The sequence below is a fragment of the Strigops habroptila genome, chromosome 4 (genome assembly GCF_004027225.2).
Source record: "Strigops habroptila isolate Jane chromosome 4, bStrHab1.2.pri, whole genome shotgun sequence".
In the NCBI taxonomy this organism is placed as follows: Eukaryota; Metazoa; Chordata; class Aves; order Psittaciformes; family Psittacidae; genus Strigops; species Strigops habroptila.
In genome coordinates, this window is record NC_046358.1 from 3,640,750 (window position 1) to 3,651,781 (window position 11,032).

General features: G+C 47.9%; 1 long non-coding RNA gene across 1 annotated transcript; it reads right to left on the reverse strand.

The window, feature by feature from the left end:
• Positions 1–2,174: 2,174 nt before the first annotated feature.
• LOC115607166 lies at positions 2,175–7,335 on the reverse strand. The gene is made up of 2 exons (XR_003991120.1): positions 7,032–7,335; positions 2,175–2,451 (listed from the first exon to the last, which is right to left on the reverse strand). It is a non-coding gene; the product is annotated as an uncharacterized LOC115607166 (long non-coding RNA).
• Positions 7,336–11,032: the final 3,697 nt, after the last annotated feature.

Below are 11,032 nucleotides of genomic sequence, written 5' to 3' on the forward strand. Positions count from 1 at the left end.
GAGCACTGAACCCTGGGGATGCTTTAGCCCGGCTCTGTTATGATCTTATCAGGTGCCTAAGTGTGCTCTGATGAATTAAAGGCCTAGGAACTGCTAATGGCCACTGCAAAGTCTTGCTTTCAAACAGATTTCCCAACGCAATGGACAGAAGAAAATAGAAGATGAGCATTTATGGCTGGGCATCTCACAGTACATAGCAGTTTTATTGGCTTTTTAGAGTTAAATCTTCACAATCCAAAATGGAGCCAGATGTGCTGGGAGTCAGTTTATAACTTCACAGGTTATGAGTCAAAATGTGCAGCTCACCACCAGTAACTCCAGTGACTGCAGTGGAGTTCAGCCAAGGATGAATTTGGCAAAGAGGAGTGGTCAGGGTGGTCCCGAGCAACACCAGATGTAGGAAAGCAACCCTCACTTCTGCCTGCCCTGCGAGCCCGTGCCTGTCTGCTGCAACCCTTCCCCTCCAACAGTGAGATCTTCACCCACTGCGGGCTGGAGCCAGTCGAGGGCTCTTCCACCAGTCATTGCAGACTGCAGTGCAATGAGAGACAGGGTTGCAGAGAGTGAGTCTGACCCCACTCTCTGAATTGTTTCCTGCCTCCCTTTCCTCTCTTTGATGGCAAAGGGGAGGGGAGAAGCAAGGCAGAAAGAAAAAGTACCACAGCGCGCAGAGGGGAGATACTGGATTGCTCCATAGTGACAAGCCAGTGCGTCACAGGGAGCACCTCCTCCAGTAACCACGCAGGGAAGGACCAGGCCTATAGCCACCCTTATTCAGCTTCAGTGATTCAGCCTTCAAGCCCCTTCATCTCACTTATAAAAGGCAGAAAGCCCCTGCCATGCAGTTCAGAAGGTAACCTTGCCCTCTGTCTCAGTCTGGCTCCCTGCACAGGTACAAGCAGGATGTAGCTGCTGCAAGGTTTTATACAAAAAGAAATAGGAGAAGCAGGCTGGATTCACCTGTGGTATGAAACAGATTTAGCTCTTGAATGAGTTTGCCCAAAATGGCCTCTCTGAGACTTTGAACTACAATGCAGTAGAGGTAGAAGTAAACCTGCAAAGGGCTTTCTACCCTGAACGATGCTCTGGTGCAACAGTGATGTGCGTGTATAATAAAATCATTGGGAGATGAGCAGAAAAAAACCCAGCCTGAAGTATTCCATACCCTGAACCATCATATTTAAGTCTGCTGCACAGGGGTCTCCTGTCAGAAACCATGTGATTATTTCATGATCCTGATGTGTGGCATGGGCAAAGCTTTGAGAAGTCCAGTTCACCCTTTGGGCATGTTTGGTTAGGCAGGATGCAGGACGGATGCCTTTTACTGTGTTACCAGTTTGTTAGGGCTTTGGTAGTGCCAGAGGTGGTCACGATTTTGCTTTTGTTAAATTCCAGATGAATTCCCATCCCTCAGTCTCCGTGCACTCTGTGCAGATCAGAAATTCCCCTTTGGACCTCGAGGGAAGGCAGCCCTCCCTCACGTGGGAAAAATGACGTCTTCCTTTGACCTGGGGCTGGACACAGCCACTTGCTCATGTGCTCTGATGCCTGTGTAGCCTGTGGCCTCTAACACCACTAAACCCACGTGCCATGCAGCCTATCCAGATTGTAAATCTCCTGTTTTTCCTTCCAGGACTGAAGCTTCCACAGTAAATCATAGTAGTCTTTAAACACAGGATACCAATTTGATTGAAAAGCTGAAAATAGCAAGATGTGTCTGACACACGTACAGTTAAATTTGGTGACTTACCTTGTCCATCCTCACTCCCCTTTTCTAATCCTTCTTTGTATGGTTCCTGCTGTGTTCCTCATTTACAGTTCCCCATTTAGAATGTCATCTCCTCGTGTACAGGGTGCTCTCTTCTACTTCATGATCAAGCACTATTTGCACTGAACTGTCTTCTCTCACCATTATTTAGTGCTTAGAACATTTGTTGCAGCACAGGTAGCGTGGTGTCTCCCTGCTCTTCTAGAAAACTCTGATATCCACAGGACTGCAATGTCTGAGAAGTCAGCAACAAAACACCAAGAGAAATATCCCTCCCCAACACAATCTTAACTGCATCCTGCTGGCATTAGCTCCTGGGAATGGCACAGCAAAAAGTGAGAAGCCTAATAAATAGACCTGAGACACTCTCTTTGGGTGTGCTATTATTAGAATCACAGACAACACATTGGAAACCCAGCATTTATCTGCATCTATTCTGAGTGTATTAACTGTGTTGACTGTAGCTGTATTGATTATCCGATGGAGCAGCTCGGAAAAGCTGATACCATGATACAGTGCAAGGTCTATGTTGAGAGACGGAGTGTAGGTTATTTGGTTTGGCCAATGTGCCCGGAGTAATCTCTTGTTCAGGAATCATCCACAGCCTGGTGGTGTACATCAGTGTGATCTCCTGGTCATTGGGAGAGATGGAGGGGTGAGCAAAGCCATCTCATGGAAGGAATCTGTGGAGAAAGGGAAAAGTCAAGATAACTTCTAGTGTGATGTATGTTGGATCAGCACTTGAACAGAGGCCAAGACTAACTTCTGCCTGTTTGCTGTGTGTGACCTTCCCCTGTGTTTTACCACAGCAAGGGAGGTGTTAGACTTTGCCCAGGACTTCTCCGTGCTCAGTTCCAGCACTGCAGTGGTGGATGAGGGGGGGAGCTGGTGTGCAGGTGAGGGCCCTGCTGTGGCACAGTGCCCAGAGGGCAGAGTTGAAGTCACATTACAAACAGCAGATTGTGTGCAACACAATTCTGTATCCCCAGGGTTCCCATGCGCACTTTCAGCCACCCTCTGCCTCTCTGCTTCCTGACAGGAAAAGAAGGAAATTTCATTCCCTCTAAACAAAGTTTTGGAACATCCAATTTTCTTCAGTTCACACACACCCCCCCTCCCCCAAAATATGCAACTTCTTCCATGTCCAGAGCCCAGATCCCCACACTGCATTTGTTTCACTGTGTTGCTCACTGCTTCCCTCTCCTTTATCTTCCTGTGTTTGCAGGTACCAGCATGGAGCCCTGAAGAGGAGCTGGGGAAAGACTGGCGAGTAGCTTGAAACAACTGAGCGTACTTTGGAAGGTGGAGAGAAAAAGTGTGAAGGAAGCATATACGATGAGCAGGAGACCTGAAACAGAGCGCAGAGCCCCATGAGGTATGGATATACTGGCACAGAGAAGCTGTGGCTGCCCCATCCCTGGCAGTGTTCAAGGCCAGGCTGGACACAGGGGCTTGGAGCAACCTGCTCTAGTGGAAGGTGTCCCTGCCCGTGGCAGGGGGTTGGAACTGGATGAGCTTCAAGGTCCCTTCCAACCTAAACCAGTCAGTGATTCTATGATTCTGAAGCCTGCGAAGCCAAACTGCTCAGCTTTTCCCATTCCTCTTCACTGCTTTCAACCGCGATGTTCCTTCTGCCTCTTTTTAGTCCCCTATGGTGCTCCAGCTCCTCTGAAAACTCCTCCATTACACCCATACTTTGTACCTCCATGTCTTCCGACACCCTCCTCTTCTTCTCCATGTATGCTCTGTTTGCAGCTCCTCTCCCTCTTTAACTCCTATGTGTCCATCTCAGCTTTACCCTTCTCCTTCCCACGCCACACTGTGAGATAGATGCGTGGCAGTGCTGCGAGGTGTGATCGTACCAGGCGCAGGGTTGCAGGACAGGGAATGAGAGCCGAGGTCCAGCACCAGCCTGCTCCTGGTGCATCAGGAAGGAGGTTGACAGCCCTGGGAATTCAGAGATTCATTCTTGGTTGAAGAAAAATGCTGCACGAAGGAAAACACTGTCTGCACAGCTCCGAGTGGCTCCGGCCAGAGATGGGCTCAGTGCCCAGCAGTAGGGCAGTGAGATGGATGCCGATTCCACCCTGACTAACACATTCCGCTTACATGGCGGGAACTGAGAGGGTTTCTAACCTACCTCGCCTTCATCCTCCACCAGGCCCTTCACCACACTTCTGGGCTAGGGTCCCAGCTCTACCCTCTTACCTTTCGTTTCCTTTCACCTTTTAACTCCCTCCTTTTAATTGCTTTTGCCTCACCAGAACCCTTTCCTCTCCTTCCTGTGCTTTCCTCCAGCCCCTTCTTCGTCCTGCATCCAACCAACCCACCCTGCCCCTCTTCAGTGGATGCACATGTCCCAAAGCCTTCCCTCTGTTCAGCACCACCACCCCCAAACCAAACAAAAATTAGAAACCTCTAGAACAGTTTGTGCTAAAGGGATTTTGTATCAGTGACTTATTGGGGCAGACGACCAAGCGGCTTGTTTTTCTTTGGCTGCGTTCACTTTCCTTGCTTCAGGTAACCTAATCCTGTTTTTTTCTTCACTGTCTTCTATCTTCCCTCAGTTAGTCATTGCTGATTTTTCCCTGACTACTTACGTTTCTAAAACAACATTGGATTGTTTATTTTCGAGCTCTCACAAATGTTGTTTTTAAAGCAGAGATAGTGGGGTTTGGGTAAAAGGCAGCCTTGCACAACGCAAGCGGCGTGTACATCACTCTGCTCCCGAAAGCCGTCAGGAGGAGAAGTCACCTGCACGGTGCACGGGTGCAGCTCAGGTTCAGCCAACGCCCCGTGTCACCTGCAATCACCGAGTTATTTTACCAGTGAGCTGCCTGGAAACCTTCTTGCCTCGGCACATGTCTTACTGCTCATGTGCACTCCACTGTCTTTGACTTGATCCTCTGCCACAAGCTGATGTGGGGACTCAGGCCCAAAGGTTTTGCACTTTTACATCAAGTGTCATTAAGGGGTGCTGGGTCCAGTAAAAATGAATACCAAAGGATGGTCCAGTCTGCACAGGACCACACCACCTTTTGCAAAATAGTAATAACACCAACAGTAACACAAAGATGAATGAGTGCATGAATGAATGATTCACATAATGGCCGTGCTTTCATTCTTCCTCTTGATTCTCCCCTCAGAACTAAGGGTGGAGCCTCTGCGCACACCGATGCTAAACTTGGAGTAGTCAGCAGTCTGCAGATCCAGTTGCAGCCATAGTCTGTATGTAGCCGTGACATGAAAAACAGTGACACGTGAGATGCTCATCTCAGGCAGGCTGCGCAGCCACAGCTTCTTGCTTAAATGACTCCAAATTTGCCCCAAGAGATATTAGCCAGGGCCTCAGGGAGGCTCGTGAGCATCACAAAAATCAGATTGAGCATAGGAATATCAAGGTGTGTTGCATACTTCTTCGTTAAGCAGAATATCACGCTTGTTCTTCACTACAGCAGAGCAATGCACACTCGCCAGGTTGGATCAGAGCGTGTACAGTGCTCAAGTATTGTAAGTAATAAATAGTGTACCCACTAGTGCCGAGCTGCAGTGGTGATTAATCATTTAGGCCCTGATCCTGCAAACATGCATGAGTTTAATGTTACTACTATGAGTAATCCCCTTGATTTCAAATTAGATTAGTCACAGTCTTAACACTTGGCACGTGAATAAATGTTTGCAGGGTGAGAGCCCTATTTATGGCCTGATCTTGCAAATTATTACTGTCTAGCACAGTGCCTCTGTTCCTGAATAGTTTCACTGATGAAACAAAAAACAGGGAAAAAGGTTCAAACAATCCCCTGAATTGTGAAGGTTGCAGGTTTAGATCTGCTGTGTGGTACGTATGCACAGCTCTGCATAGCGTAGGTCATGGGTATATCTAGCTGTATCTTGCCATGGGTGTGTGCCTGCTTAAAGCTCTGATGCAAAGCACTTGGAAGGCGATCACCGTCGATGTTTTTTACTGTCCTTTACTCCTGGTTCTAAGGTTTAGGTCTCCCATCTACAGTGTAAATGGAATTTTTCTCCTATTTCTTTTTTTTTTATGAACGAAAGAGAGAGCAATGCCATCAGCTTTGCTAAGTTTGGGTGAAGACAATAAGGAACCCAATAAGCAGCTTGCAAATTTAAATCACCAGTCTAATCAAATTCCTCTGGGCTGCCGTGTCCTTTCTGTGAAATCAACCTGCATTAAAGGGACTGGGCTGCTGTTTGTGAATGTACCATCTCTGCAAATTACCGCTGCTCCATTGCATTGTGTTTGTATGAATGGGGGTGACATGTGCTTGCCCACAGGTCCACGTGAGAGAGGTGGGGTGAGGAAGGAAGGATATTTTTAAAATGAATCTAGAGGGAGAAAGTGGAAGCTGCGGCTTCATAGAATGTGAATGGTATCCTAAAATAACCCCTGTCATCTGCCCACCCACCCTCTGCCAAAAATCAAGGTGCAGCTATTTCATTTCAAATTAATTCTTGGCCCCAGAGGGTATCGATAGATCAATATCTTGTGCTTCTGATCTCTTGCGGGCCACCCTTCAATGGCTCATGCAAAGGCTAAAAACAGAAAGATGCAACACAAAAGATACCGCAGTCAGCTCAAGCAAGGGGGATATTTTTAGATCAGAAAAGGGAAAGGAGGGGAGAGGGAAAGAGAAAGGAAAGAGAGGGAGAGAGGCTGGTCTAGGGTTTGCAATCTAATTTGGTCTCTCTCTCTCTCCCCCCCCACTCCCCCCCCCCCTCCGCTTCTTTCTTTCTCTCTTTTTTTATTCCATCGGTGGTATTTTCCATACAATCTGATTTCTGCCCGTTTGGCTGCGGAGGGGGAGATTGGGGGGGGTGGGGGGGCCAGCACAGCAAAGCCAGGCTGAAGATTCTGGAGTTTTATGGCTCATTCCAGCTAGTGGCTTCTCTCTGCCAGTTGAATTAATTTGATACTATTTTTGAAAGTCAGTGTTTCTAAGGGAGACCTAATGACGCAATGACGTCAATGCAGGTCAATAGCACACACTGGAGGAACTGACTGTGCTACCGGGAGCCAAGGGCTGGGAGCCCGCTCCAACACCCCAGCTCCCGCACACGAACCCCACCACCATTCCCACCCCAATACCCCCCCCCCCCGCACCCCGTTTGCACCCCCCCCCCATTAATAGATAACTAATAAATGTTAATGTGACGAGAGGCGGTGCAGAGGGAGGGAAAAGGAGAAATCACGCATTTCTATATACAGATATCCATATATCCATCCATCCCCCCCCCTCGCTACCTGCCAAAGGCAGCGTTCCCGCCGCGGTGCACGCACACGGAGCACGCAGGGACACGCGTGTGCCCGGCCGGCGGCCGCTGCGCTATAAATAGCGGCGGGGGCGCGGGGAATGGAATGGAATGGGGGGGGGGAGGGGGGGAGATCGGGAAGGGGGGAACCGGGAGACCGGGAAAAGGAGGAGGAGGATGAAGGCGGGGTGGGGGGGGTGATGCCACCCCGGAGGTGCCGGGCTCGGCGGTGCGGGGGCGTTGCGGGGGCGGCTGTGGGGGGGAGGAGAAGGAGGAGGAGGAGGAGGAGGGAGAGGGAGGAGGAAGGGAGGGAGGGAGGGGGGGAGGGGGGGGGGCTGCTTCTCGCTGTCTCCAAGTCAGGCTCTGAACACGAACTGGCGCTTTTTCCTTTTTTTTTCCCCTTTTCCCTGTGTTTTTTTTTTCCCCTCCCCGTTGCCGTTCTCCTGGCAGAGCGCGGGCACACACATTACGCGAAACCCACAGCCTTCCGCGATACACAGCTCCAAACGCTCGAGTTTATTTATACAGCCCCTCCACCCTCGGCTCTTCCCAACCCGTCCCCAAATTCCCTAGAAATCCAGCTAAGGCGTGGGGAAGAAGGGAAAAGCGGTTTCGGAGGGGAGGGAGTGATTTATTTTTGTTTCGTTTAGGGATTGTTTTGGTTTGGTTTATTTTTTTGTTTCGTGGTTTTTTGTGTTTTTTTTTTTTTTCCTTTGCACACAAAAATAAGTGAAGAAGATTTTGCAAGGTAGGTTTCTCCGTGTGCGTGTGTGTGCGTGTGTGTGCAGGTGTTTTTGCCTTTCTTTTGCAAAGTTTCCTGATTTCAAGTTGTTAAGATGCTTTGACAAGAAGTAGACTTCTCTCTGATTTGTTCTGCTGCCTGCCTTTGGAGAAAAGAAAGACTGGACAACATTGCATTCCCCCCGGTTCCTTGCAAAGAGTTCTCGAGGCTGTCGTGTCGTGTGTCCTGTGTATTTGATGTTCCTGCAGGAAAGCATGCTAGTTTTGTAAGCTCCAACTGCAGCCAGGGAGCTCTCTATTGAAGACCCCCCCCTCCTCAACCACCACTTTTTGCAGAGGTTGCAACTTTCACTTTGACACATTTTGGGGTGGGAAAGGGGTGGGGGGGGAAGGGGGAAGGAAACCATCGACTCACCCGGGTAACGAGCTTGCAAATGCAATTTTAATTGCAAAAAGAGTCCAAGTCAGCAGCGTTAAAGCTTAAGGAGGATGGGAGGGAGTTGACATTTCTTGCATAGAGAATTTGCTACCACTGGGAATAGACTGAAAGCTCGGGGAGGGATGGGGGGGGGAGGGAGAGAGGCAAAATAATAAGAAAGTAAATCATGAGACAAAATACTAATTAAAGTGATGCAGGAAAGTGAGAGGCTGTTACAAGCTCTAACCACCTGTAGAGGGAAATCTTTATACATAGTAATTTCTGATAGCTGATCTATAGAGAAACTAAAGGGAATTACATGTTCCAAACTTTGCTGCTCTGCAACGTGCAAGCCGAGATGCCAAACTGCTAGCTTAATTCTCAGGGGCTTGAAAGCTGCAGAAGCCTCTTAGCTCGGGAGAAACTAGGGTTTAGCAGCTACTGAGTCTCAGTCTCCACCTTGGCTGCAGCCATCTGTGGTGCATGTCCTGGTTTTCTTTACTGTTGCTGCACTCGACGTGGTTATCAACAGATGTCTTGCCTGAGAAGAGTGGGTTTGATTTATTGCTGATTTCAAGCAGGTTTCTTAATCGGGCGAAGTTGGATGGTCTTCACTGTCTGAGGGGTAGGTTTCCAAAGTAGCTGCTCTAACCAGTGGAAAGCCTTTTCCCCTCAGAGAACTCTGCTCAACTTGTGTGTCATTAAAAGAGTAATAACTAATACTTTGTCATAAGTGACACGGGGCACGATGTGAGTCATGTGCCATACCTTGTGCAGTGCTTTTTCTTCTGAGGAACCTCAGGGCACTCAGTGGAACAATGAAGCAGCCTGACCTTAGAGGGGACCCAACATGCAGCTGCAGGGTGGTGGCCAAATGCCTTAGCAGCACGAGGTGGCACTGGAAGTCAAGGCTGTGGCAGGTGGCGCAGAAAGCCAAAAATGAGGTGGTTTGGAGGTAGCATTTTCCCTTCATGCTTGCTCATGCACTATTTTTACCCACTGTTGTGAAGTGCAGATGTGTCAGGAATGGGCTGGGGGTTACAAAGCCCTCACCTCATTATTCTCCAGCCTGTTGCACCATTGTTCCACCTCTCCTGAAGAAATATGGAGATCTTGAGTTTAGCTTGGCCTTGAATCACCCCTACTGCCATCTGTTCACCCCTTATCTGTCATTTGTCTATCCAGCCGGGAAAAGGTGGAAATCCTGTGGTTTATTGCTGTGAATCTTCATGTGTACGTCATCGGGGTCATCTGATTAGTGAGAACTGCAGGAGGTGAAACACCGTGGGGTTTCTTTCCTCTGCATGGCGTTACAACAGCTGGAGTGCATCACCCGGGGGTGCTGGTTTCGGTCCAGCCTGTGCCCTCATAATACGCATTAGTGACTCTGATTTCTGGTTCAATGGCCTGTATCATCTCTGGCCAAAAAAAGCAAGTTGTTCCCAACCCTCACTTTCTGAGGTTTGAGCTTCATCTGTTTTCTTTACTGTGCTCCTCATCCCCACCCCCAAACTTTTAACTGATATGGATATCTTGAGTGTTTTGAAAGGCCACCAGGTTTAAACAGCTTCAGGAGCTCCTCGCTTGCCACGTCAAAGAAGCTGTCTGTGACAGGATGACTTTTTGTAATGAGTTTTCATTAACTCCTTTCACTTCCCCTTCTCTGGGAACTTCTGAGGTCCTCCGCATGGTCTTCTCAGTACAAACTCTCTTTAACCCAGATATTCTCACATCCACTTCACCTATGAGTCACTGCACTTTCTAGCCTACAATTACATTTGCATAGCTTGTGCAATAGAGGGAATTCTCCAGCTTGCACACAGCTCATCTACCTTCCTGCAGCAGTCCAGATGCTGTGTCTTTTCACGTCAGGTTTAGAAGGATTCTCTGTGTTGAAAGAGTGAACCACTACCTCTTTTTCTGCTGGGTCCTTTCTCTCTACTTCCTAGTTCAACAACGAACAGGACTGCATCAACGCAGGATCTTATTCTAAAAGTGCTTATCTAGGTTTAGATGCTTGTGCTGAGGGATATTCCCCATTAAGGCTTCTCCAGCTTTGTATGTTCTTCTGCTACTCTTCATTTTCTCATGTCAAATTATTTCCTGTGATGCCACTTATCACGAGGAGGCCACATAAGCTAATTCTAAAATGAAGTTCTTATTCAAGATATGACAGCAAATGCCACAATGCAACACATTAAGAGTGTCAGGTGGACATCCATGAAGATGAAAATCCTGCATTTCTTCTCACAGTACCTCTCTGGATTGTCTTAACAATAATTGCATAGTACTATTAGAGATCTAGATACAGTTGTCTTCCTGGAAAATGAGCAACTAAACTAGCACTTTCTTACAGAAAAAACCTTCAAAGAGGCAAACCCACGCTACCTTATATACTTTAAGAATAAGAAGCAAAACTCTTCTACTCAACTATGTATGTAGTAGAAGGACTTGACAAAAAGTCAGTGCCAGTGAGGTAGAACAGTATTTTGTTCTACCATCAGACATCTTACGCTATTTTATGACCATTGATCAATCAGGCTTTGATTGTGCTAAATATTGTACTTTATGAGTGGATAAATGGAAGAACAAAACAGTTTATTGCTTGGGCTCACCTTTAGTTTATAGAAAAATGAGGAAGAGGGCACAAGTCCACAAACTGCCTGGCAGAAGTATTACCCTCTCTCAATTTTATCACAGACCTCTCTGAAAGACACTCCAAACTTCATTGACACCCATGTGCAGTCTCACTGCCAGGATGAGACTCTCACTTCTCACTTAGTCCACGTCTATTTTCTCATTTGAAAAACCAGTATCAAGCCAAGATGAGTGGC